The sequence below is a fragment of the Hippocampus zosterae genome, chromosome 7 (genome assembly GCF_025434085.1).
Source record: "Hippocampus zosterae strain Florida chromosome 7, ASM2543408v3, whole genome shotgun sequence".
NCBI lineage: Eukaryota > Metazoa > Chordata > Actinopteri > Syngnathiformes > Syngnathidae > Hippocampus > Hippocampus zosterae.
This window is the reverse complement of record NC_067457.1, coordinates 19471627-19490775: the sequence shown is the minus strand read 5'-3', so window position 1 is coordinate 19490775 and position 19149 is coordinate 19471627.

The window sequence follows — 19149 nt, the reverse complement described above, 5'->3', positions numbered from 1 at the left end:
TTTCGGCGAAGGTCCATCCAATAGTTGAGATATGCAGGCACGTTGCTAAAAAAAAATCATGTGCTCTCATAAGATTTAGTAGCAAATTGTTGGAAAGTTGACGTATGATATCATTTCGTTCAGCAGGCTGCCGTGTCTCATTTCTTCGTCCAACATCGCAACGGGTGATTCATGAGATTGAGCTCGTTACATTCTGTGCAAGTTAAACGGCAGCTTTGTTCTATCCAAATTTTGGCTCCAACCTCACCCACACGTGGGAATTGTTTGCATCAGCGGTCATCTGGCGCGAGTGCGAGGTGCAATGAGTCGTTTAGCTAGGCGCGGCCGCTTTAGAGTGCCTCGTTGTAGGCCGTGAACAAGAAGGCGGACAAGCAAGGGGAAATAAAAAAAATATTCCCTGTCGTACATTGTTGGTTGACAGTCGAGCGGGGCGTGGCATTCAGTAGACACGCCCACAGCGTTGCCAAAGTGTATTTACGTCCCCAAGCAAACCAAAAATTTTGCTCAGAATGTTTTAAAGTATAAATAAGCGTTTGCTAGTTATGTTCATAACTACGCCTACATGCAATGTTTTGGAATAAACTCAAATTGGACATAAAAATCAATTCATGAAAAGAAAAAAAAAAGCCCAAAAACTTTTAGTATGATATGCGCGAGTGGATCAAATGAAATTCCACCAAATTCTCCAGAGGACAAGCTGGAAAACGAGTGCCGCCCAACAATGCCTTCAAGGGGAAATATGTCCCTTCACGGACAATTAATGTCTGTTCTGTTCACTGACAGCTCGCATTTTGTGCCATTTTTTGAACATGGCTGCAGGGAATCGCTTTAAATACTCCTGCATGCTTGAATGTCACATCATATTTACCAGTAGCGGCGTATTTCAAGCAGATTTTCTGGGAATGGCCTTTTAAGTGTTCTTGATGCAAATTTTTACCTCGCTCGTCTCGCTTGTTGGTCGTTCCTGCTTGACAAGCCGATTCTACATCCGTGACAATGAGACGGCAACAGTTGCCACATCTGGATTTCACGTTAGATGAATCGCCCAACCGGATTCCGTTATCATCTGAACAATTTGAATTCTCACATATGCCTTCAGCTGATGACATATGTTCCTCGTTTGCCAATTGCACCGAAATTGGGGGGGGGGGGGGGTATCCGTGCCACTATACAGCTGCCTCTATAGGGCATGTGTTCCATATGCGTATCTCAGCCATGTCAATCCGCCGCCCCCGTGCCGCATGCGGCAATGTGGAGGAGAGAGAAGAAGCCGATGTAAGCAGAAAGCGTCGTTGCCGTTGGGGTGACAGGGTGAGAGGTTAGAGAGTGAAGGTGGGGATGAGGCGGAGCCGGCCGGCCTTCGGATGACGGCTCCTTCCTTCATCCGCCGGCCAGCTGCCTCCGGCGGGGCTGGCGCGCGCATGCCAACATTCATGGCTAAACACACGCTCCGCATTAACCCACTCAACCTCTGTCCCCCCTCCACAAGCTCCAGTCACTTCTCCCTCTTTTCAACAGACTCGCCATTGTTTGATAACGGCATTATTCTCCCCTTTTTTCCAGATATGACCTGCGGGTATAGTTTGACATTTAACCAGCGTGGCGCTCTCAGCCCCCCTTTATTTCCCATCAGCCATTTTCTTCCCTCCCCTTGTGTTGCCAAGTGCCTCCAACGTGGAGGCACTTGAGTTTGAATTAATTCATGTAGTTTTTTTTTTTTTTTTTGCAGCGCGGCCATAAGGCCAATAGGATGGTGGGGCTTTCAGAAAGCTCCTTTGGGTACCGGGAAGAGGGAGTAAGTGGAACAGGGCCTGCGGGGCAGATGTTAAACACACGGTGGCTGGAGGAGAGGCCGCACAAGTCAGCGCTACTGTCAGAGTCTGGCGGGAGAACATGACCAAACATGGAAAAAAAAAAAAAGGAGGGAAAAGGAATTACACCAAAGTGCCATACCATATGGTGCTTTTCCATCGTCTAATGACGGCCAGTACAGAAAAATGGTGCCCCCCCCCCCCCAAACGGGCATCACAGCCGTCAGCAGTTTCGATAATCAACAGGGAGCACTCAGACGATACATTGCCACAGATATTTTTTTATATTGCCAAATCTCTCCTTCAAAAATACCCAATGACCCATTCAAACCAGGGGCGGCGCTGCGGGGTGACCAAGGGTGGCCAAGGCCCCTTTAGTCTGTGCAAGGCATATTCCGCAATGCTAGTTGCAGTTTCACTGCACTTCTTTCTGGATCCTACTCGTCACAACAACTGTGGTTTTACTCCGCTGTATATTTTCAAAAAAATTTTTTTTTTTTGCAGAATCACCAAACGGAATCGATCATTCTATTGCCAATGCACAAAAATGCTGCGCCGTAATCATTTGTCTCGAGCGCAGGGTTGCCGTTTCTCTGGCTGCCAGTGTGATGTAGGTCTCGGCCCTCAAGGTGATGTAAATGAGCGCGGGCGCTGATCCGCCAGCCTGATGGACACGTGTGCCGGCCCGTGAGCACTCGGCCGATCTGGCCTTCTCCTCCTCCTCCTCTGTCATCCCGCCGTCTACTCCCATGGTTTCCTCCCCACGGTTTATTATTGCGCTATAATCGCTTCCATCTGCCTCGCAAAGCAACCCTGTAGACCCAAATCAAGAACAAAAGATGAGTGAGTCAGGAAAGAAAGAAAAAAAAAAGGCAAGGGAGATTTTTCCCGCCAATACAAATAATTCCTCTTCCTTCTCGTCAGGGCCCTCGTCGGAGCGGAATCAAACTGCCAGCGGAGTCACTTTTCCCTTCCTGTCGGCGAAGTTATAATTTAGCATGACTTCGGCGCAGCCTCATGCACAATTAGGAATTCAGAAAGTCTGGGCAAGAAAGCGCGATTCACGTTGTATGACATTACTACCTACTTGCCGTCACTCTTCGGGACATCCTGCGCGTTTGAGCGCAGTCCGTGTGTTTTTTGGAAGGAACAGAACTCTTTTTAGAACTCTTTTTAGCCTTATTTTAATTCCTTCGCAACGCAAACAACCCCCATTTTTGTGCTCTAGTTTCAATCACACGGCAATGAGTGGCAGCGATCACGTGTTACGTTTGATGTTTACTTCTCGGCTCAGCAGCGGGTGGGGGCGGGTGGAGGGAATACCCACTTTGAAACCACACAGGACCGCTGCTCCTCTGATCTTGAATCAGATTAGTCCGCCGCCCCAATTACAGCCAATCAGAGCCAATTAAATCAAATTTGGCCCAATTATGGGTCATTAGAATGCCTCGGAGATCGATAGCTGGAGGGGAGATGGCGCAGCCGACTGTCACGTTTGAGAAAAACATGACAATTGGTCACTAAATCTCTGGTCGAGGCGTCGTCAAAAGCTTTCCTGCTGACATCAAGACAGCTAAACCTAAAAATAAACATCAGATGGTGCCTTTGCGGGATTCTTTTGTTGTTGTTGTTGGTTTTTTTTTTTGGTGGTGGGGGGATGGGGGGGCGTTGAACTAGTGGAAAAGCAAAATGACTGACCACAAATCTGCCGTATGTGCTCACCGCTGCCAGTCCAAGAGAACTTTTCTTGTTGCTTTTCTCTCTGACATGTTTGACGACTGTGATTGTTAGCCAGATAAGACAGGAGTGCATTGGGTAATGTTGTTTTCCCAATTGCGGATTAATTTCAACAGTAATGTTTTTTGAAATGTAAAATGCTGAGCTCACGTATATCCTTTTTTTTTTTTTTTGCCTGCATGCTGTATGTTTTCGCAATAGTTCAGGCACTCTCAACGAGTGCTACGGAATGTCTCTGGCTCGTGTTATTGTACGGCCTTGAGTTACTGACTGCCAGCGAGTTGATGTTTGACTTGGGTTGATGCGAGCTATTCACATACAAATTTCCCTCTTTTCTGACACTGCGCAGACGCGGCGAAATGTGCAAAACAAAGCAGGTTTTCAGTTTAAATTCAAGTCGACACCCTGGAGCCTCGCGGCCTCCCCGTCGCGTTTGTCCGTCAAATCGTGGGGTTTCTGTCAGTCAAAAGGTCATCCCCCTGACCGCGTCACGTCCCGCTTTCTTGTTGCCAATTCTCTTTTTCACTTGATGGTATCGCTGTGTGATTAAAATCCTCGCTCGGATTTTTGGCCGACAGAGAATGATTGGGTCTGTTTTGCCCTCCGTTAAAATATAACTCGAGTGCGGAGCACAGTCGGCTGTTTTTGTCCGTTGTGAAGATTGGAGTAATTACTTAGAGATGTTGGAATAAAAGCTTCCTTCTGCTCCAACCAGTCGGCGAGCGAACTCAAATTGCACGAGGAAACGCAACGGGCCTCATCGCTGCCTTATGTATCTGTTAGTGTCTGGGGGCGGGAGTGTTTCAAAGGAAACGCGGAGGATAAATAAATAGTCTGGCAGAATTGTAGAAGGCCTCGCGCTAATTGCCTAGCTAAGATTGACTCTGCCCGGGTTTATTTGTCCTTGTCACCGAGATAAACATCACGGTAACCCTTCAAGAAGAAAAATGACTGCTACACATGAGAGGACCCGCGCATGCGAGCAGAAAGCCAGTCGCACACATCACCGTGTACAAAACCGGCGCTCTCTCTGCCCGTGCCCACGGCTGGACAAATATTTTCGCCACATGCCATGAATATTTGAAGCGATATTTTCCCCAGAGCGTATTGACGACGTCATGGGATCCAATCTGAGACGTGTGCCAAGCAAAGCCGTTTGCAATGCTTTATTTAGATTTCAAATATTTTGGCAATGCTACTTAAGGCAAGAAAAATTGAATTGAAAATGAATTTTCTTCTTCAAAAGGTACAATTGATGTTTGACCTCTGACGAGAGCAGGGATAGGCAACCCAAAATATTGAAAGAGCCATATAGGACCCAAAAAACCAACAAAAAAACGAATGTCTGGAGCCGCAAAAAAAAAATTAAAGCCTTCTATAAAACTTACAATGAAGGAAACACATACTGTATGTATGTAGGCGACTGGACTGTCTCAGAATTGTTTATGTTGTTCATTCCTTTGTTGTGTGTTCACAAACGCCCCCATAGAATTTATTTTGTAATTTCCTCGCTTGATTTTTTTTTGTTTTGGTGCATTATTTTCACTTTTCTTAGTGTCAGTGAAGTGATCGTTAACTTCCGTTTTTCGGAGGCTGCCTTTAAACGCCTCTCGAGTCGAACGAGAAGAGAGAAGGCAACAACAAACAACACCACATCTCTCCTTTTTCAGAGCTGCAACATGTATCTATATCTATTTGAGCTATATTAGCCTACTATCAAAATCTTTTTCCATTTTTAAACATTTTTTTAAATAAAGCTCCAGGGAACCACTAGATGTTGCTAAAGAGCCGCATGCAGCTCTGGAGCCGCGTGTTGCCGACCCCCGGACTAGAGTGTGCAGGTGCACCAGATATTGTGGTCAGTGATATCTGTGCTTGACCAAGTTAACCCCCCCCCACCCCCCGGCCCCCATCCAATGCATGCAGACGCATTCCTTCATGCCTTCCCTGGCCCCTGCAATGAAGAGACCCCTTCAAGGGCTGTCAGTCAGCAATGGTCACCATGGAAAGGGACTCAAGCTCTTAACAAAGGCCCTTAAGAGTTTCTCACAAGGCAAAAAGGAAAGGCACACATAGCGACACAACAAAGGAGGAGACAGACAACAGACAGCGAGAGACTTGGACATCGGCGTTAGGCGAGCTGGAGATTGACTGACTGAGCGGGTGTGACGCCTCTTAGATGAAGACGGATTGAAAGGATGTGATGGACAAATGAGACAGAAACATAGTGAGATTCAAAAAAAATTTAAAAAGGGTTTGGTCGAAGTGTCGGGGGGGAAAAGGGACAACGGGATCCAGGTTTTCTTTCATTGTCACATTAAAGCTGCACCCACTCGAGCATCGAAATGCAGCAAAAAATGAAGAAGGGGGTTACCATGTTGGAGACTTACTCCAGTTTTGAAAAGCCAATTCAGGGAGTGACGGTGCTTGGCGGTTGCAATTGAAAAAAAAACAACCCCAGAAGGGATCGTGGGACAGTGGTTAGAGAGGTTAGGGGGTCAGTGGGTGCAAAGAGTTCCGGGGGTCTGTGGCTCCAGGGTCACATGGATGTGTGGGCCTCGGGGCAGTGTGCCAGGCTGAAAGGCGCTTGGGTGGGCCGTGTGACGGCAAACGGGGCACAGAGCGTTGGCGAGAGAACAGTTGCTTGATCCAACTGTCCCAATGAGTCTGTCAGTAATGCATTTGGCCTTCTGGGGCAAAGATACTTCTAGAAGTGTCCAGGAAAAAACAAAAAAGAGATCTGTCTCGATCTTCCAACTGAGCAGCCAAGTGACCTACCTAACTTCCTTACTGTCTATCCCATCTCATGACTTGTTCTACCGACCGACATGCCAATATAATGTATCTTTTTTTTTTTAACTATATTAACAATGGAACTGTTTCTTTCACAAATCAGATCTCAAATTTGTCTCAGAGAAGCAAACTCACTGGATCTTGAAGACGGCATTAGTTTTTTCTTTCTGTGATTGGTCGTTCGACTAGCAAAACCTGCCCCGTGTCGTTCTGCAATACTTTGAATCCTCTGACATATATCCTAGTTCAAATCGATGAGATTTGGTCATAGTTTTAGCTAAATATTGATTCTGCACTGCTCCTGGTGATGTACGTGGCTATGTTGGGTGCTGATGCAGTGTTTTTAACCACAAAATGTAATCCGGGTCATGGCACCAATTTTAAAAGTTCAGAGTAAATTTTTGGCGGTACTTTCATCTCTAATGCTCGCAATATTATACAGTATAAACAATACGGTCACTCCCGGAAGACTGTGTCTTCTCACTCAAACTATTTAATGGATGCCAGACAGATTGGAACGTGACACTTTGACAGATTGGAACACGCCACTTTCTGCCAAATTCGGAAGAATATTCTCCAAAACAATCAGACAAGTCCCCACTACCACATCACTGACACCCACCGCTAAAAACGAGTGACTATCTTGCATTCATACATTTACCCTGATCCTCCATGATTCATTCGTCTACTCTCGACAAAGCGCTGTAGTGATTGCTGAGGAACTAACAAGGTCCTACTTCCGCATTTGCACTAAAAAGCAAACTCAAGTTAAGAGACCCTTCAGAACCGAGACGAAAGCTGGAAAAGAGGGTGAGAAGACAAGCAAGAGCCAAAGAGAGACAGAAGAAGAAGAAAGGGGTTGACGAGAAGAGAATGCAGAGTGGGGGGGGGGGGGGACGGGGGGTTAAAAGAGATTACTTTCAGGTTGAGAGACGCCCTTTCTGGCTGCTGACTGGCTGTCACTCAGTGCCTGGCTCCAAGGCGGAGGGACGGCTGGCTCTCATTGGTGTCATTCAGCCGTCAGTCGGCGTGACAGGCAGACCATAGGGCCCCATGTCGTGGTGCGGAAACTGTCTGTCAGCCAGGCCAGCAGCTGCGCATGACATCATCCCGGATCAGGTTTGCAACACGCAAAGATAAACTGTACGCGTGACAAAGAACACACACGCTTTTGTGTTAAATTTGGACATTCGGATCTCGGGAACAACATGGCGCCGACACCTCCCGCGACGTGAGCATACGCACGATCTGCCATACTTGAGTCCCTGTCGATCGCAACGGTTGCCCAACGTCGGCGGCTGTCCTCCCCTCCACTTTGCTCTCCAAAAGACACCCCCCCTCACTGGCAGCACGACAACACTCGGACATCTGCGCGCCGGCGCACACGACACACCTGACAGCTGGACGGTTAGAGACGGGAGAAGACGGGAAAGCGGACTCTGACTCGTACCTTCGATGGAATTAATTAAGTACGCGACAAAATAGGGAGGAGATAAACACACAAATAAATCCTGACTGGCTTCGGAGCACACAAATTGTTCTCGTGGACGGCCGGGCAACCAGACAGCACCCATCTGTTCTGGGCTAATTTAACATGCTCACTAAGACAAAGGAGACAAAGCCCCGTCTTGTGAACGTTGATAAAGTGACTGTCAAGCGAGAAACATTCCGAGCTCTTCTTTGTACAGTTCGCTCATCTGTCAATATCGCTGCATGCATGAGTAGTGCCGGAATTTAATTGGAACTGCAATGATCTGTTGAGATCCTGCACGGGGAAATGCCTTTGAATGTGGTAACAACAAATTTATAATCAATCGCCACTACGTGGACTACAGTACGAAGTTCCTATCCGTTCATTTTACTAAAGCGCTTGTCCTCATTGGGGTGACGCACGCAAGACTATGTGAAAGTCCGCTTAAAAGTCTCCAGTGGCTGGAATTCTTTCATCCCCCCACCGGGTCTTTTACTTGTCGTGACAACGAGGCACTCGAAAGCGTGTGGCTCTTCTGGTTCCATTTTACCTCCATGCGTTATCACGATACGTTGCAGTGTTGTCGTCCAGATAGACGAATGCATGAGCGGCGCTTTGATTGTAACTTCGCGGTGGAACGAAGACGCACTCCGCAGCCTCCAGTTAAGGTCGAATAGTTGGTTAAGTATTGATGTCGAAGGTTTTATGACAATGCCGACTCAAGGTTGCAATACAAGATCGGAATCTTTTGACCGCGTGCAAAGTCTCCAAATGCCGACAGCTGTCTTCAGTCTTGCGTCAATCAAGGACAATGGAAATTCCTCTCTCAAGACTAATACCGGAAGGTTAATAATAGACGTGATAAGATCACACGCGGCGTTTGCGTGCATGCGAATCGGATCGGAAGATTGCGCTTGCGTGTAGGGTTGCAAATTCTCCCGAAGATGACGACTTGAAGGATTTCGAAGAGAGCATTGTACAACGTCTTTATCTTGGCTTCCACTTTTATGAGCCTTTCGTTCACGATTGATATGAGAGCCAAGAATTTTATTTCTTTATTTTGTGTGCGTCTGTTAGTCTTTTTTTAGGAAGAAGAAAAAAAAATAATAAAGCCCCTTGATGTTGCGTTATATTGTTTGGAACGCTCCCCCACCAAAAATCAGCAGTTTTGAACTCCGCCGAAGCATTCTGTCTAACGTCATGCTCAAGCCATACGCGAGTAGAATCAAGAGGTGATTTGTCCATCACCATCTGTGCGATATACGATCCAACAAGGCTGACAAAAATCGAAGGAGCCGCCATGAAATTTTGCATCAGCAACATGGACTTGTAAGCCCGTTCAAATTTTTAGCAGTCCCAAGGATCCGGTTCTTGAATCTTGCCTCGACGGCTTTGATGATGTTGTCCAGAAAGTCAAAGGCAGTCACTCGGAGCACTCCGTCCTGAATTTTAAAGCTCAGAGGATCACAAAGCGATGCTCAGGACAAGGTGTGACATGGTGTTGTTTGTTTGGTCCCACTCGTGGATCACAACGATAGAAACGCGAAAAGAATCGATTTTTATCGACAATGTCAGAAAAAGGGAGCTTATTTTTACACATTACACGAGAGTCGGCTTTTTGTATCTAGACATGCTGTCAGTCTGTGTTTGCGCGCTCAGTGACTCGACCAAGCAGATGGGAAATGGGAACCCTTGAACCATGTCGTCGTGACAACTATTAAGACATATGACGTCTCATATCGTCTCTTTCCCGCATGTGTCTTCTAAGCTCTGATGACTCTCCGTGTCCGCCTCGACCGGCCTGACTCGGATTCTCTGCGCTGGGGGTCAAAAGGCGACTTCAGAAGTCGCCGGGAAGATAACTTAAACAATTACGCTCGCAAGTAACACATCAAAACCTCAAATGCTCAACGCAGGTTGAGCTCATTTATTTTCAGCGGCTTTCCGAATCGGCCGGTTTGTCTTTTTTTTTGGGGGAGGGGGGTGGATCTGAACCAGAAAACGTCGTCCAGATTTAAACATTTGTCGAAACAACACAGCTTATCCGCATCTTTATTTACACAGGTGATGTTGGAAGGGAGGGGGGAAAAGAAATGTTTATTGTTCCCGGGTTACTCCGCGGATCACACAACTCAAAGTCAGGCATGCGGATACGCTTTGTAGAGAACACGCCGCTTTGCTTGATGCGTTGCCCGCTGACGTTTTTGTCCATTTGCAAAAGCCCGGCCGGGGTTCTGTTTGCCGCACCGTGACAATCCTCGGATTCCTCAAATGACTTGCGCGAATGTTCCGAGGATTCCGCGTGGGTTGCTCAGAGACCGGTCGGTGCGCCAACAGATGCATCTCTTTCAGACCACATGAGTTGCTAAGATTGATTGATTATTATTTCTTAATGCCGTGCTCTGATTTATTGGCTGAATCAGGTCACGGCTCGTTGGCCACTGATTGTGTTAATAAAAATGATATAGTGCATGGAGAACATGGGTAATTTCCCAAGAAATGTAAAGTATTACACCTGACAGATGCAAAGATTCTTCTGCATTTTTGGGCATCATTTGTGTGCTTTTTTTTTTTAACGGACCGTTTTTGATATTTTAGGAGGACTTGATACCAGGAATACCTGATTGAAAATATGCAAAGAAGCAGAAATCATTACAAAGGCGGTCATAGTTTCTGGCATGTGCATTGTGTGCGGTGAGGGCATGAAGTGGCAAAGCACCCAAAATGTAAAAAAAAAAATGTTTTAAAAACATGAAATTGTTTTCGATCATGTAATGCAGGGGTGCCCATTAGGTAGATCCTGATCTACCGGTAGATCCAAGACAGGTCCCAAGTAGATCCGAGGAGTGTCGAGAAGAAAAAAAACAAACAACCATTTGTGTGTCTTTGTACATGTTAGTAATATATTTTTTGTGTTAATATACACTGCACACTAATCAGTCTCATTTTCACAAAAAAAATTGACAAATAAAATAAAGCAGGTAAATCTTAAATTTGTGTGTGTGTGTGTGTGTGTGCGTGCGCGCGCCGGTAAGGGTAGATCCCGTGAGGTTAGTTGATCAAAAAGTAGATCTTCGATCCAAAAAGTTGGAATTAGTGGCCTTATTCCAAGATTTTTTTTCTTTTTCTTTTCTTTTCAAGATTGGTGGGGATCTCACACAAGGTACCTTTGGACCTGCCTCCAGGTCTATCTGCGGAAAAAAATAATAATAATTGTGCTTGCATGACAAATAACTATGAGCCCAAATGCACTCTCTTGCTCATCGGCTCTTCACCCAGCCAGGAACCAAAAAAAAAAAAGCTTACAAGAAAAGAAACGCAAGAAAAAAAACAAGAGACACCAAGAGGCGGTCTCTGAAGCAGACTGGCACATGGGAGTCCGTCTCCTCGCCTCGGCCTTAAATCTGCCTCGGGTGGGCCCTGAACGTCCCCCTTGTGCCAAATGAGCAACTTTTAAAGCATGCCCCCCAAGGCGTGGTCATCAACGACACCCAAACAGCAAAAGCTGTCAAGTCATGAGCCAACGCACTAAAACATGAGTGCAGCCGAACTGTTGGCTTTTATAGCCTACAACTCCCAGTCACAAGCCCCTCTAATGCCCCATTTAACAAGCTGAAAATCCTCCATTTATTCGCCCTCCGTCTCCTTTCAGGAGTTCCTCGATTACCATTTACAAGGGAGGAAATACACTTCGTGTTGGGCGTGAATGTTGCGAACGCACTGCTGCGGCGGTTGTTGGATTCACGGCGTTTTATAGGCGCGCGTAGGCCTCTTCTCACCAGACTTTTATTCTGCGCAGCAAGTTTGCTCATCAAGTGGCACTTAAAAGGCGACGCGGGATTGACAACGAGTACCTTACGGGAGCGATCGATCAAGCTATCCGGCCGGTACATTAGGTACACCTCTTCAATCTAACAAGTATGTTGCCTTTGTCTACAAATCACCTCAATTTTGGCGCCGTCGGCGGGAAATATTTACGATCGTCGTTTGCGGTAGACTCGGAAAAGGGTTTGGTGCCGGAACTGAGGTGGACATGACAACTCCCCGGAAAACAGATACAGCTGTTGGGGTGGAGAGGTCCTGGGAGGATAAGGGGTCAACCTCCCGTCATGAGCGCAGCGGAGTGGGATGAAGTCTTCATCGGCGTTACACTCTGCCGGTCACAGTTTGAGGAAAGCGGCGCCACGTTGCCCGGCATCAACGGTGTCACTCACGCGGCGCCGAAAAGAGACTAAGAGTGCTCCATCATGGGTATTAGCTACGGGGATCAAGTCACTTGAAATAACAACCAGGATGAGTGTCCTCTTGCAGCCGATCGTGTCTTAGAAAAAAAAAAAAATCAATTTCAAATTGGTTTATTTCACACCTTCCGGCGGTCGTATTAAAATGTAGACTTTTGAGGCCTCGTTTTTAATTTTTTGTTTTTTTAAACGCGTTTATTAAGCATCCCCGGGAGTCAAAGCATAAAACAGTAACTAATTTGTATGAGGTAGAGACACCGGACGCAAACTTGCTGCAATTGGAGAACAGGTTTCGTTTGCTTGCTTGATGGTGTTTGGAAAGTTTCCCACCTTGAGACATTTGGACTGGAAACATGCAGGCGGCATTCAGCGTCTCAGCAAACCAACTGTCTCTGAGCGAGGAACTCGCTCCGAGAGCCAAATTGACACCGCACCCCCATTTTTTTTCCCACATAACACCATCTGCTTTCTCCTACAGTCAAGCATAGCAAATCAGGGGTCATCGCCATTCATACGCATGCTTGCTAAATCCCGTCCCACAACATGCACGTAAAACTTGTTGCTTTGATTGTGACCTCCATCGATCAACCGCAAGACTTTTCAAACATTTAACTTCTGCAACCACCTTTTTTTTTTAATTGGCCAATATTAAAGTCATGTTTAACCCTTTCAGGGACATCGGTCACTAGACAGGACAGCTATTCATGCGTTATTTTCTCTTCTATGAAGTAATCTTCCTCTCACAGTTGTGCGTCGACCTCTACAATGGACACTTATGTGTGTTCCCATCCACTGCCATTATTATTATTTTTTTTTTCCGTGCCTAAAGACTAATAAAGACAACATGTACAACATGTTATTAACACTGTTTTAAATTGACTTTAGGTGTTGAATTTAGGGATGCTTCAGCACCTCCCCAAAATGGTTGCAATGTAGCAAGGAAATTCATAGATAAAGACAAAGCAGAGGAACTGGCTAACGTAAAGACAAATCCGTCACAGACGTAGGCTTGCAAAAACACTTCCTCTGGACCGTTATTCCAAAGTTTATAACTCTCTAAGATCACTACACTTGATGCTGTTGGTAACTTGAGAGCCGCTTCGAACGCGGTGGGCCTCTGTAATCCTGCCGCCAGAGGTGGTTGGGTAGCGATCACTGCCACTGGTTTCGAGCAACCCGAGCCATCTGGGTAGGTTAAGGGGCTAAGACCGTCTGTGCCTGTTCCAGTGGCAGCTGAGTGGACTGAGATGTGACCGCTGCTGGTGGCAACGCACAAAATCCCACCCGCTCCTTATGGTGGGCAGAATGCCTCTGTAAACATCTGTCAGCCATTGCCCTCCCCCCACCCCCTCACTCCCCACCTCCTCAGACCTCGGCAATTCAGCATGCCCTTTGACTTCCAGCTGAAAGAGCAACTGTGAATTTGGACTAAAAATGAGCAGAGTTCATTCCTGTGACAGCTACGGCTCTTTAGCTTACGGTTGAGACAACCAGACACTCACGTATTTATGCAGCACTTCTCACAGACACGGACTCACGTGCTTAAAATAGGGAAGTAGAAATGTTACACAGCAGTGGCGGTCCGTGTTTCTGGTACCTTCAGTTGGAACGATTTAATCTCAACAAACAAAACCCAGCGCATTTCAAGACAACAAACATCAATGAAACTGATGATGAGTTTAGTTTGAATTTGGTTTTCCACAGCCACTCTGCGTCTCCCCCCAGGATCCAGACTGTAGCGCCATATACCGGAGGACATAGAGCAGAGACCATCATCCCATTCCTGCCCCCCCCACGCCCCCCCCCCCCCCCCGGAGCCTCGGGTTTCCCCCTGCACCCTTCCCTCACCCCTCCCCCTGCTCGCAGCAAGCCTCCGCAGGCCTTCTCTCCACATCAATTACATAGCCTATCCCCCCGTAGCGCTCGCCCCCCTCCCTCCTTGACCCCGGGGGAGTGGGAGGGGGGTGAGGGAGTCAGTGAGGTTAGAGGTTGTTCTCCCCGCAGCTCGCCCAGGCATCTCTCAGAAGTCTGCGGCTCCCGAGCGCTGCGCTCCCTGCGTCGGGGGCTACGAGCCTCCAAAAAATCCTCCAAAGGACACATTTGGGCATTTGCATACAACACATGCTGTTATTTCCATCGTGCTTTGCCAGTGAAAGGAAGTAAATTATCACCCGACAGTCAGCCCACACTACTGTATCGTCCGCGGCGACGTGGTGATTCACGACGCCGCTAGCAAACGTAACAAGCCAAGTAAAGCACAAGTAACTCAAATTCACGACTTCAGTAAGTTTATACCTTCCATCACCGCCGTATTATTATCGAATGTAAATCTTGACATCAGTCTATCTTTGCCAGGAATCCCCTCAAGCATCTTGTATTTCGCAGCTCGGCTACAGCCAATAACTCTCCATTACAACTCCCAGAAGTGTTGAAACGTTTTTTTTTTTTTTTGATGATTTTGTTTCTGCTGCATTTATCGGATTTATGTCGGTCAGCAATTTTTGTTGTTGTTTTTTTAATCGTTACAAAGCAGAAAGCAACTCGCCCTGCTATCATTTGCACACAATCACGTCGCGTATTAAACTGGTGGAGAATGTTAACTGTGCAGGAGGCAGTTCCCCACCAGATGGTGTCATTTCTCATTCTGCATTTGATATTTAATACAGAGGACCGATTCAAATGGGACAATAATGTGTCTAAACAAATTCATTAATTCTTACCTCGTTGTCCATTCAAACATAGTGTGGCTGGCATACTCCATTTTTTTTAATTGGCCTCTCTGTAGTTTTGAGTGAGCCCTATGAACTCTGCCTAGCAACAACTGGCACAGTGGACATGACCGGGGTGGGGGATGGTAGGGGGGAATCAAACTGCTATGCCTGCTAAATAGTTACAATTTTATTTCAGCTGTGACGTTTTATAACCAATCAGATTATTTTTGCCGTCATAACGATTTGTTAGCCAGACACCGGTGTAATTAAAGAAGCAGATATTTGTAAATGCTGAAAGAATAGAACATGCTGTCAACCAGGTTAAGCAACCACTGTTTTTTATTTTTATTTTTATTTTTTTTTAATGACTCAGCGCTCGACCTCACAGTGGCTCAACTGTATTTCTGTCATGGTCCCGAGACCTAGCCGTGTCAATAGGAGACACATTATCTCTAATGGCATGAGGGAGACGAGGGGAAGAGAGGCCGAGAGACACCGACAGTGTAGGCGAACGCTATCTCTATTGATTAACTAAAGAGGACCTTCACTCCACCCTCTCATGTCCAGACATCCAGGGTAATAAGGACCACTCTTCTTCACTTGCTACTCATCTTCTCCCCCTCGCCCGAGGTAGAAAACCTTTTAATCAGCTCCCAGAGGGATGCATGGATATGATATGGGGGAATAAGGAGGGACAGGGCGAGGAAGTCCATTAGTAGCGGTCACAATAGCCACAGTTTGGACTGAAAAAGGTTTCCTCAAACAGCAGTGACATGCCTCCGCCTGATTAATACGCACGATGGCCACATGCAACCTACCGCGCTTATTTTGGGCCTCTCCCTTCCTCATTGAAGCACCATTTTCAAATAGACATTCATAAAAGCCCATCAGTATTTATGTGTGCACAGTCGTAACGTTCCAAATCACCAGCACGCATTGGTGCATAGCTTTTTTTTTTCAGTAACGGACATTTTCTTGTGTTTATGAAGGGCCTTTCTGTTTTCTTTTCCGAGAAGGGATGCCTGCCAGTTTCGGCAAGCCAGACCGACTTTATCAAGGCGGCCATCTCAGACGCTGACATCAAATCCAGTCCTGCCTCTTGAGCTCAAAGAAAAGGGGGGAGGATGGGGTGTGAAGGATCTTGTCAGCGCCTCTTTCACTTCGGCCTCGCTGTGGCCTCTTGTTTCTTCTGAAATGTGTGGAGGGTACATGGAGGAATACGAAAAAAATGTATAGAAGTTAAAAATGCAACATTTTATAGTTTCCAGTTATGCTTGGAGAAATTAAACAGCATCATCACGGAGCATCGTGAAGAAATCCACATCCAAGTCAAATGTCCTGCTGCAAAGCACGGTGATTCACTAACTGCTGAACAGTGGCGACACCTAGTGGTTGAGTCTTAATCTACAAAATTACAGCGACGATAAATTCTCTTTACTAAACGGTGGATAAATTATGGGAAAGTATGTGGTAGTAAAACAGATATGCTAGATCGGGGACTTATTAAATAATATAGCCGCATTTCCTCCGAGACTTTGCCGCCGGGAAGAAAAAATTGCTGGGTGTTATTATTATTAAAACACGCCACGATTGGAAAGGGAGATTTAGAAAAAGAAATTAATTTTGATTCACAGACGACAAGCCAACTGTCAAACCACATACCTCCACTGTGCGGCGCCAGAGAATACCCGAATAAGGAGCGTGACCGAGCCCTTTCTGATTGGCTGATGCAATGTGTGGGAGTTGATGTGATGAACCAATAGAGAGGCCGGGTGTCGATGCCCGCGGATGATTGGCTAAAGCTACCTGTCAATCAAACAGCGACTGGGTCTGGAGGGAGAGAGGCAACCAGTCTGATGTTTTCCTCTCTGGAGGGCAGAGCTCCTCTCTGTGAAAAAAAACACGCTCACACACACTCACACATACATTCTCTTTCTCTCTCACGCGCACACACGTATAAAAAATAAACAAACAAAAAAAAAACCATGCATATTTACTTCGATATTTAAAATATATTATAGATTTTATTTCTCTACTGATGCTGACTCCACAAAATTTTGAAAATACTCAACGGTGAATCAACCATTTAAAAATAATTGTGATCAAATTGAATGGCCCTCTTATTTTATTACCTTCATTTGTTTTTGTTGTTAAATGTGAGAAACAATAAACTCGTTCTAAAATATTGTTAATATTTTAGAATTCTTAAACACGACATGATACCCAATGACAATGTTTTTTTTCTTCGTGTTATTTGGAATTATGTCATAAGAAAGTAGTTTTAATTAAAAACCCTGGCTAAATGTTTGCATAAAATATACATATATGTAGGTTACCAGAACTAAATTCTAAATTTACAAAGCATCTGGAAGAGTGAAGTAATCGTTTAATCTAATTTAAGCAGACTCCAATCAATGCCAGTAGTGCCTGCTCAGACGTTTAGTGTGACTATTAAATCAAGTCGGCTACCAATCAATAGACTCGTCGTCAAATTGAATAGGTTTCATGCACTGTCTATTCAGCGTGGAAAACCGACTCATTCCAAAGACTGATAAATATGGATACAATTTTTTTAAAAGTACAAACTTCAAACACATTACTGGCGTAATCAAAGATCGGTTGATTTGAAATAAAACTTTAAATGTGCAAAAAAAAACCTTGGAAAAAAACAATTATTCAGCAAATATTCCCATTATTCAAGGTTGGGAAATAGTGCCGATGAAACTCGTTTGCGGTTCCCTCAGTTTCCCCGTGACCCTTCCATTATAATGCGCATGCGTGAAAATTATTCTACGTCACACGATATTCCGCCAATCAACTCGGAATTTTGAGCAACGTGTGGCCATGATTTAAGAGCCGCCTTGTCGCTGCAATAAATCTGTCAGAACTTCACAAAGACGATTTAACTGTATTTCACATCGTTATGAAAATGCTTGTGGATTAATTAGGTGACTGTTAAAATTGTGCCCGATCAACTGGAGTAGATCATTTTCCACGTGGTGTTTTCCCTTTTTTTAAGCAGTTATTTGGAGGATTACGAGACGATGATTTTCGTGGGACGGTGATTTCGACGATTACTTTTTAGGGACAAATACTTTCAAACTTTTTAAGGGACTGGTGACATGCATGAATAGGTTGCTACTTTTGTATCAGTCTGACATCTTTCAGTGTATGTTGACTTTTGCCATTATTGGTTAATGTGTTGGTGGTGGGTCAGTACACGTGGTTTATAAATAGGATTTCTGCAATCAAACATTGATTTAGTAATAAAGGACAAAGAAGCCAAAACTGAGAAAGACTGTTATTACTATGTGATCAGACTTGAAAAGTAATGTCAAATTAGTGCTGCCATGTTTGAACAGCAGGTGTCGCAGTTGAACGAAAGAAATACACATTTTGTAGCCTGCAACAGAGGCAGAAAGTTGTAGCTGGAAGCCAGCTTGTCCAAAGATGATCAAACAATAAAGTGCATACATTTTACTTTGTTGTTTATGAGTTCAGTTCGTTAGTTAATGTTTATGATGACATTTTGTCACAAATTAGAGTTTTATGATCGGCCAGTTTGCAAAACGCAATACAATACAATACATCCTGATATATATAGCACTTTCACAACAATTGCAGCTGTAAAAAAAAAACGCTTTACAAAATAGTTAACATAAAGTAAATCATAAACACAACACATAACATAAAATGCACAGTCGTGCAATCGTAACCACTTATGCTTTGTTGTTTAAAGCAATTCTCGATGAAAGAGGATAGAATCAAAGTGTCCTTTCACCAGTGGATCAGAGATGCAATGTAATATGGGGCAGTTAAATTATCAAGCCACATACTAAAAAGTGCTACAGTAGTGATAAAACTACTCATAGGCAATGTTCAGAATCACTCCCTCCATCAGTGGTACTCAAGCCGTTTTAACCAAATTCCACTGAAAAAACATTGAGCTCTCCAAGTAGAATCAAAATGATTATGACATTAAAATATCATGGCCAATACCAATAGCAGCATGGTAGGTTTAAGGTTCCATTAAAGAAGAGACATAGGTTTTATTCCTGAAATGTACGTGACACATTCATCTAATGAATTGGTAATGGGTTTAATGAGTAGTAAGGGTTATTCATCCACTCAAGAGTTTGAAAGGCAACACATGGAAATTGTGCCACTCACAACTTGGATGAAGCTTTTTACGTCTTTGCCGTTCTCCACTTATGTCTCCAACGTTGTGCAAGAAGTGTATTTCAGAGAGCCCCTGCCATTTGGCAGAGTTTCAGAGACCCCCTGCCGGTACTCGAGCTTCCTCCCATCTTCCAAAAACATTAGTTTTAGGTTTTGACTAATTGTCCGTAGGTGTGACTGTGTGACTGGATGTTGTCACACCTGTA